General features: G+C 44.5%; 1 long non-coding RNA gene across 1 annotated transcript; it reads right to left on the reverse strand.

Moving 5' to 3' along the window:
- Nucleotides 1–2,999: 2,999 nt before the first annotated feature.
- On the reverse strand, nucleotides 3,000–8,796 carry LOC146979145 (uncharacterized). The gene is made up of 2 exons (XR_015037154.1): nucleotides 8,324–8,796; nucleotides 3,000–3,739 (listed from the first exon to the last, which is right to left on the reverse strand). It is a non-coding gene; the product is annotated as an uncharacterized LOC146979145 (long non-coding RNA).
- Between the last annotated feature and the right edge of the window lie 41 nt (nucleotides 8,797–8,837).

An 8,837-nucleotide genomic window follows, 5' to 3' on the forward strand; every position in this document is an offset into this window, starting at 1 on the left:
CAAATTTAAAAGGATTCAACAGCTGGGAACCTATCCCACAATGTATTTTATTCCACTTGGATCATTGCACAAACGTAGTGGTGGTGGGAAAAATGGTAAATTAAAATGATTCTAATAACATTTCCTATCTCCATGTCCTTTGTGTTTTTGCAATGTGATTAAATTCAAGTCGTTCTTTAAATGTGATGATGTGATGTCTAGTCTGCAGAGAATTCCCAGTGAGTCATCACCTAAATGAGCTGCAGCTGTTAAGGTCGCTAGGCAACGGGAGACACGCTCTTTGTAGACCCCGGAAATGCAGCGAAGCACTCCTCCGTGGGCTGGGCCATCTCATTTAGCCATGCTCTGTTCCAGTCCACATGGTCTATTGAGGATAAAGCCTTTGGATGAAGCCCATGAATTGAGAGTCCACTCAGCCATTCAACAGGACTGTAGCAGTGTCCGCTGAGATCATGGTTGTAACGGCCATGTGACCACTCCTACTTATTTTCTTCCATTATTGTATTTGTATTGGGATAACAAATGATGACCTTGTAGTTGGAGATACTAAATTCAATGTGTGTGTTATGTCATCAGTTATCATTGTGGGAGGAGCTTTGCTGAAGTTAGAGGAGCCTCCTGAAGGATGGAGGAGTCTGGTTTCAGTTTAATTCCAGTTTCAGTTTAATTTATTTGGCAAGGGACAATGTACATTAATAAAACATTGTAAAAAACAAAGTAAATGCAACTGAGTTAGCTAAAAAAGCTAGTTTTCATCGCCAGTCCCTCTGTCTGATGATAAAAGGCAACCTTAAAAAAAAGCAACAATGAGGTAAAATACCAAAGACATATTAATATACATTTGTAAGACAATACACACATTTGCGATGGCACCAAAATACCAAAGACACATTCAGTTCACATTAATAAATATATACATTTGTTGTTTGGTACCACTTCCTCCAAGCTGTCAGCCACATTTCTTTTTCTTTGTACTCCTGTGGTGTTGTGTGTTTGAAAGCAGGACAGGAGACAGATATGTGGTTGGTCAGACCCACCAGCTGCTTATTATCATCATCATCATCCTGCTCTCCCCATCAATACCTGGTTATAACCACAACACTGTCAGATCCCCAACTCTGTGATACATTCAGGTCCCGGCCGTTCTTGTTATTCAGCAGTCCTCTAGCGGAAGCCTTTTTATTAATACTCTTCCTGCAGCAGTCCCCGTCAGACTGACTCCTGCCATCGTCTCTGTGCTGTGTCCCTGGACTCCCTCTGACCTCCTGCTGCCCTCCCCTGCCTCTGCACTTGCACCTCGTCTCTCAAGCTCAGTTCCACTCCAATTCTCCACTCTGTTCAGCTCATCCTCTGCCTCCTCTACCAGCCAGTTCATAATGAGTAATCACTGGTACAAAATTCGGCCTCTATGTGATAATGATTCACACCGAAGAGATGTGCCAAATATCATTGCACCCATCTAATCAGGGCATGTCGCAAATCTCAACCTACTGATGGCACTAGAGAAAAAGAGGCATCATCAAAATGAAGATTATCGTTCTCTGTGCAGTATGTCTATATAGTCGCATGTCTATAAGTATGTACAGGTGCATCTCAATAAAGTAGTTGATGGAGGTCAGCAGCAGCCTCGTGATAGTGGGGCTACTGAACCAGACTAAAAGACCATTAAAATTCTCAAGAAACCTTTGCAGGTGTTTTGAATTGATTAGCTGATAAGAGTGTGACACCATCAGGTTACAATTAGTGAACACGTTTTTCACTATATATGTTTTGATTTACTGAATTGCAGGTTTTCATTAAATGTAATGTAATCATTACAATTAAAATAAATAATGACATGACATATTTTGAAGTACTGAAATAAATTAACTTTTCCATGATATTCTCATTTATTGGGATGCATCTGTATAGCAAAATGTTACACTAGATGCTGAGGTATTTATAGTTTTTTTTACCTTAAAATATTTTTTCTAAACTCATTCAAGTGGTAGAAAAATGCTTAATACAGTAGGATAGCTGCAGCCTGAGTGGGGTCATGCCGGCTGTAACTTCACTCTGTAACTTTGCTGTTCAAGCATAGCACCACCGTCGTAACACTTTATAATACCACATACTATTAAGCATTAGTATAAATTAGTACTGAATTCTTCATTTATAATGCATGAATGTTCATTAGTATGTATTTATAAATACTGTTAGTGCTTATCAATGATGAGTAAAACATTTTTAACTGTGTTTATAAACTACATACTAATGAGTATTCATGTGTGATGAATGATGGATTCCGTATTTAAAGCTTAAAGCAGAAGTAAGCGATCCGGTCGTTTTGGCTAATGCTGCGTTCCAGGCAGGCTTTTGAAACCGTAAATTACAGCTTCAAGTCACAACTTACGACTTTGTAGCGTTTCAGGCAACCCACTCGTGTTTTTCCAACCTGTTTTACCGGTGAAAGTCACTATAACGGCCACTCGTAACTTCTGACCCGTGAACTCGTACCAGATCGAACTGGTACGACTTCACAGGTCGGAAAAACACGAGTTACGAGTTGCCTTGAACGCACCATAACAGTCCTCGTCCCTACGTCACCACATTCACGGCATCCCTTGGCTGCACACACAGCCCTGCATGCCGTTCTCTCTCCTCATTGGATAAAAACTGTAGGATACGATAAATGTTTTCTCCTCGGCTCAGAGCAGAGCAGAGGGACTGACAGACCCGTGTTTCGGTCCAAACACTCTATGTAAGTGATTGCTGTCGGAAGATATAACTATTTAAGACATATTAACACAAATATATCACTTACTTCTGCTTTAACTTGTGATGGCTGGAGGAGTTTCTGCAGCAGCTCATCAGCCAGTTCAGCTCATCAGCCAGTTCATCAGGCTGATGAATGGCACCTGGTGGGGTGTGGCCTGGCCGAGCAGAAAGGCTCAGCACTGGACATTCACTCTCTCTCTAGACTCCGGCTGGGGTGGAAGCCCTGCTCCACCTGTGGACTCTTTTGTTTCTTTGTTTCTTTGTTTGTTGGTTTGTTTTGTCTTGGTTCGAGTTGTCTTTAAGTTCATTAATAAATTCTTTTTGTTAAAAATTGCCAAACTCAGTTGTCTCTCCACCTTTTGTCCAGTTCCTGGAACATGGAACGTGACAAAATGGGGGCTCGTCTAAAGCCAGTGTTTTGGGTAGGAATTGTTGGTCTGCTGATGCAGGTTGGTGGAGACGTATACTGAGTTGGTAAGTACAGAGTTTGGAGATAAAGTAAGTGTGGCAAATTTTTTCACTGGTGTTCCCCTCTGTTAGGTGTAGCAGCAGTCCCTAATAGAGGCTCTGCTGCAGTTTTTTTTTGCCTTTACTGTTTTGGGTGGTATCCTGGGAGGGCCCTTGGCGAACTCAGCAATGCCACTGAAGACTAGGGCTGAGTGTAAGTAGGTTTTGGTTAGGCAGTTAGTAGGGGGGACCCAGTGGGGGCGCCACATTTTGTATTGTTTATCTAGACTGTTGGGTTGGGTTCAGGTATGGCTGCCAGTGTTGAGGATTTCATTAAATGTCCCTCTTATGAGTTACTAGAGCAATATACGAAGGAGCAGCTTCTCAAGGTGGCACACCATTATTCGGTTGCGGTGGATGCCAGACGTACAAGGGAGACCATCATGAGTATTGTACAGGCAAATCTGCAAGAGGAAGGAGTCCTGATGGTCGATGATGGTAAGAGTGGGGTTACTACTTCTGTGCCGGGGTTAACCTTTGAACAGCAAAAGGAATTGTTAATGTTGAAATTTGAACATGAAAAGGAGTTAGAAAAAATGAAGTACAAGGTGGAACAAATGAAACTGGAAGTGGAGCAGAATAAGTTGGGGCTGATTTCAGCGGGTAAACTTCCGGTTGGGGCGATCAGGGGGGAATCTGGTTTTGATGTCACTAAACATTTGAGATTAATGCCAAAGTTTGAGGAAAAGGATGTTGAGACATTTTTGCAATGTTTGAACGTGTGGCTGATGTTAGAGGTTGGCCGGATGAGGAGCGTACACTAATGTTGCAGTGTGTCTTTACAGGAAAAGCACAGGAGGTGTATTCCTCTATGTCGGTGGCGGACTGCAAGGTCTACAAAAAGGTAAAAGCGGCGGTACTAAAAGCCTATGAACTTGTGGCTGAAGCGTACCGACAAAAGTTCAGAGGCTGGAGGAAAACGGGAAAACAAACACATGTGGAATTTGTAAGGGATTTGATTCTGCACTTTAACCGTTGGTGTAAGGCAGATAATGTGGAGACTTTTCCAGAGTTGTGTGATCTAGTAATATTGGAACAGTTTAAACAGACTGTACCAGAACACATCGCCACGTACATCACTGAACGTAAAGTTTCCACTCCAAGTGAAGCAGCAGTTGTAGCTGATGAATATGTACTAACACACAGACGTATATTTGGAGAGCGATTTAACACTGAGAGAGCACACTTTAATGAAAGGGCACACTTTAATGAGAGAGCACACTTTAGTGGGGGACACTCTCAGACAACATCTAGGGCTCCAAGGTCAGAACCCTTTAACAGTAAAGGTGGGCCTGAAGTGTGTCATTATTGTCGACAAAAAGGGCACTGGAAAAATGAATGCCCTACACGTAGTGGTAGAGTTAATCCTGGTCAGGTAAAGTCAGCTGGATTGGTGGCGCCAATGCAGGTTCAAGCCATGGATGGGGCAGAGGTGGAATCAGGTTACCATATATTCCTCTCAGATGGTTTTGTCAGGCTACACGAGAGAGATATGGAAGTCCCCGTGAAGGTGTTGAGAGATTCAGGTTCTATGCACACGTTTGTGAGGGAGGCCATTTTGCCTTTCTCTCTACAGTCAGACACAGGGGGTTGTGTGCCCTGCAGAGGTCTGGCTTTACAAACACTTTTTGTTCCGGTGCATAAAATGTTCTTGTCCTGTGGTTTCTTCCAGGGGAATGTGGAGGTGGCTGTGCGTCCCGAGCTCCCAGTGAGGGGAGTGGACATAATCTTGGGGAATGACCTGGTACCTGATGGTCGTATGTGGCCAGATGATGAAAGACCTGTACTAGTACAAACCCCCCAAGATACGGTTCAGCAGCCACATTTGACATGTCTTCCCTATCCAGTTCCTCCTGGGGGGTCGATTCTCCAGTGACAGAACCTGAGTCAACAGATCTCTCATGTAATTCCTCTTTAAACTCTGCAGGGGGCGCTGCACATGGCCCAGTGGTGGTACCAGGGGGGCTGTCACAGCAAGCAGTTGAGTTGGAACCATCCACAGTGTGTGCTGTGACTCGGGCCATGGCTGCATCTCTGCCTGATGATGGGGTAACTATGGACAAAGTTAAAGAGTTTTCCTTTGTCGTGCCAGATGATCTTTGTGTTTCTCATGTAGACTTGGCGCAGGAGCAGAGAAAGGATCCATCATTGAAAGACCTGTATGATTTGGTGGTGCCTTCCTGTCAGGTGGGGAACATTAAACAGGGTTATGTACTCCATGATGACGTGCTGTGTAGGATTTGGGCTCCTCATGGTGATGGATTTAGCGGGGATCCCATTGTGCAAGTGGTATTGCCTGAAAAATTTAGAACATCAGTAATTCGGACAGCACATGATGAGGTTGCTGGTCATATGGGGGTCAAAAAGACCTACCATCGGGTGCTACAGCATTTTTTCTGGCCCCGTGTGAAGCGTGATGTTTCTAAATATATAAAAACATGTCATACGTGTCAGGTTACTAGTAAACCAAATCAAACTCTGAAACCTGCACCGTTATATCCGATCCCTGCAGTGAGTCAGCCTTTTGGTCATCTGTTAGTTGATTGTGTGGGGCCGCTTCCTCGGTCCAGGTCTGGTTGTTCCTATTTGTTAACAATAATGTGTCAATCCACCAGATATCCAGCTGCTTATCCACTGCGGTCGATTCACAACCAGGTCTGTGGTGAAAGCCATTACTGAGTTTATATCTGTGTTTGGAATTCCCAAAATTATACAAACAGACCAAGGGTCAAACTTTACTTCTCGGCTGTTCTCCCAGGTTCTTAAACAACTTAATGTCACTCATAATATGTCCTCTGCGTATCACCCACAGAGTCAGGGGGCCCTTGAACGTTTTCATCAGCATTTGAAATCGTTGCTGCGTGCTTATTGCACTGAGTTGAAGGCAGACTGGCAGGACGGCTTACCATGGCTCATGTTGGCGGCCAGAGAAGTTGTACAAGAGAGTACAGGCTTCAGTCCTAACGAGCTGGTCTTTGCTCACACTGTTCGGGGTCCCTTGTCTGTCATTAGTGATCAGTGGGTTGCGTCTGATCCCCCAAAGAATCTGATTTCTTATGTAAATGGGTTTAGACATAGGCTCTATGAGGCTGGGGAATTGGCGAAACAAAATTTGCAAATGGCTCAAAAGAAAATGAAGCAGCTGTTTGACCGCAAAGTAGAGCGACGTGAGTTCTGTGCAGGAGACCAGGTTTTGGTCTTGCAGCCATTGATTGAATCACCTTTTCAGGCTAAGTTTTTTGGGCCCTGTAATGTTGTTCGTCGGGTTTCAGAGCAAAACTACCTGATTGAGATGCCAAATAAAAGAAAATCAGTTAAGGTCTGTCATGTTAATTTGATCAAACCATATTTTGCACGTGATGTTTCTGATGTTGTGGTTCCAGATAACCCTGTTTTGGTGGCCGGTACGGAGCAGGAGGAAGAGATGTCGGGTGATGTGGTGCTGCAACCTCGACTTAAAAATTCGGAAACTTTGGCCAAGTTGGATTCGCTGCTTGGGCAGGTGGATGAGGATAAAAGGAATCAACTGGTTGGTCTTATTCAAGCATATCCAGGTCTTTTCTCTGATACTCCTACATGTACTAACTTGATAGAACATGATGTTGAGGTGGGGGATGCAAAACCCATCGCCCAGCGGTTCTATCGGGTTAGCCCTGAAAAGCGACAGATATTGGATTCAGAGGTAGATTATATGCTTGAAAATGGTCTTGCTGTGCCTTCTACTTCTAGTTGGTCATCTCCCTGTCTTCTTGTCAGCAAGCCGGATTCCACATTTAGGCCATGTACTGACTTTAGGAAGATTAATGCTGTGACAAAACCTGATTCCTTCCCTCTTCCCAGGATGGATGATTGTGTCGATCAGGTGGGGTCGGCCAAATATGTTAGTAAGTTCGACCTTCTTAAAGGTTATTGGCAGGTTCCACTTTCTGAGAGAGCAAGGGAGATTTGTTCATTTGTGACTCCATCTGGTTTGTATTCATATACCGTGATGCCGTTTGGGTTGCGCAACGCTCCAGCCACCTTTCAAAGATTAATGAATAAGGTGGTTCGGGGGCTGGAGGGTTGTGCAGTCTATTTGGATGATGTTGTGATATATAGTGATACATGGGAGAAACATTTGGAGCAGGTGAAGGCTTTGTTTGACAGGCTACTTTGGGCACAGCTAACGGTCAATCTGGCAAAATGTGAATTTGCCAAGGCCACCGTGACCTATTTGGGGAAGGTGGTGGGGCAAGGAGAAGTGCGTACCATTGAGGGAAAGGTCAGGGCGATCCGTGACTTCCCTGTTCCAACGACAAAGAGGGAATTGTTACGTTTCTTGGGAATGGCTGGTTATTACAGGGAGTTTTGTCCCAATTTTGCTTCTGTGGGTGCTCCTCTAACTGACTTGTTAAAAGGTGATGTTAAATATGTTTGGTCTCCCATCTGTCAACAGGCATTTAACCAGTTGAAGGACTTGTTGTCATCAGCTCCAGTGCTTGCTGCTCCTAGGTTGGATCGCCCCTTCAAGTTGCAGGTGGATGCAAGTGATGCTGGAGCTGGGGCTGTGTTGTTACAGGTGGAGGAGAGGGGGGTTGAGAGACCTGTTAGTTACTTCTCTAAGAAGTTTAAAAATTACCAGCGTAACTATTCAGTAATCGAAAAAGAAGCCCTCGCATTGGTCATGGCCCTCCAACATTTTGATGTCTATATTGGGTCAGGTTCTTCTTTGATTGTTTATACTGACCACAATCCACTAACCTTTTTGCGTTCATTGCAGAATCCGAATCAGAGGTTGATGCGGTGGGCCTTGTTTTTGCAGCCCTATCATTTGGATATCCGTCACATTAAGGGCAGGGATAATCTGGTGGCGGATACTTTGTCACGTGCTCCTTTGTCATATGTTGTGCTATGTACTTTTCTCTCTGCTTCTGTCCAGGCCGGGCTCCCATCCGTATGTGCTCTTAAAGATGCTTCTTCTGGATCCACAGTTGCGGAGTCATTGGGTTTGGGGGTGTTGGTGAGGTAATGGGGAGGAGGGAGGGGTTCTGCATTGCATGTTGTTTGATAAGGTGCTTACCTGGACTGTGACCTGGCAGTCGTGTTGGGTTATGGATTTGTCTAGATGTAGGTAGTGTATTGGATTGGACGTTGTGTTTTTTTTCTCTGGTATGTGTCTTGCAGGGTCGGAGGTCAGAGGTGGTACCTCTGTCTTGGCCGGGGGGGTGTGATGGCTGGAGGAGTTTCTGCAGCAGCTCATCAGCCAGTTCAGCTCATCAGCCAGTTCATCAGGCTGATGAATGGCACCTGGTGGGGTGTGGCCTGGCCGAGCAGAAAGGCTCAGCACTGGACATTCACTCTCTCTCTAGACTCCGGCTGGGGTGGAAGCCCTGCTCCACCTGTGGACTCTTTTGTTTCTTTGTTTCTTTGTTTGTTGGTTTGTTTTGTCTTGGTTCGAGTTGTCTTTAAGTTCATTAATAAATTCTTTTTGTTAAAAATTGCCAAACTCAGTTGTCTCTCCACCTTTTGTCCAGTTCCTGGAACATGGAACGTGACAAACTAATGCTTAGTAGTGTGTACTTATTATAAAGTCT

The sequence above is a fragment of the Trachurus japonicus genome, chromosome 11 (assembly GCF_045865225.1).
Source record: "Trachurus japonicus isolate A0001 chromosome 11, Traja_1.0".
NCBI lineage: Eukaryota > Metazoa > Chordata > Actinopteri > Carangiformes > Carangidae > Trachurus > Trachurus japonicus.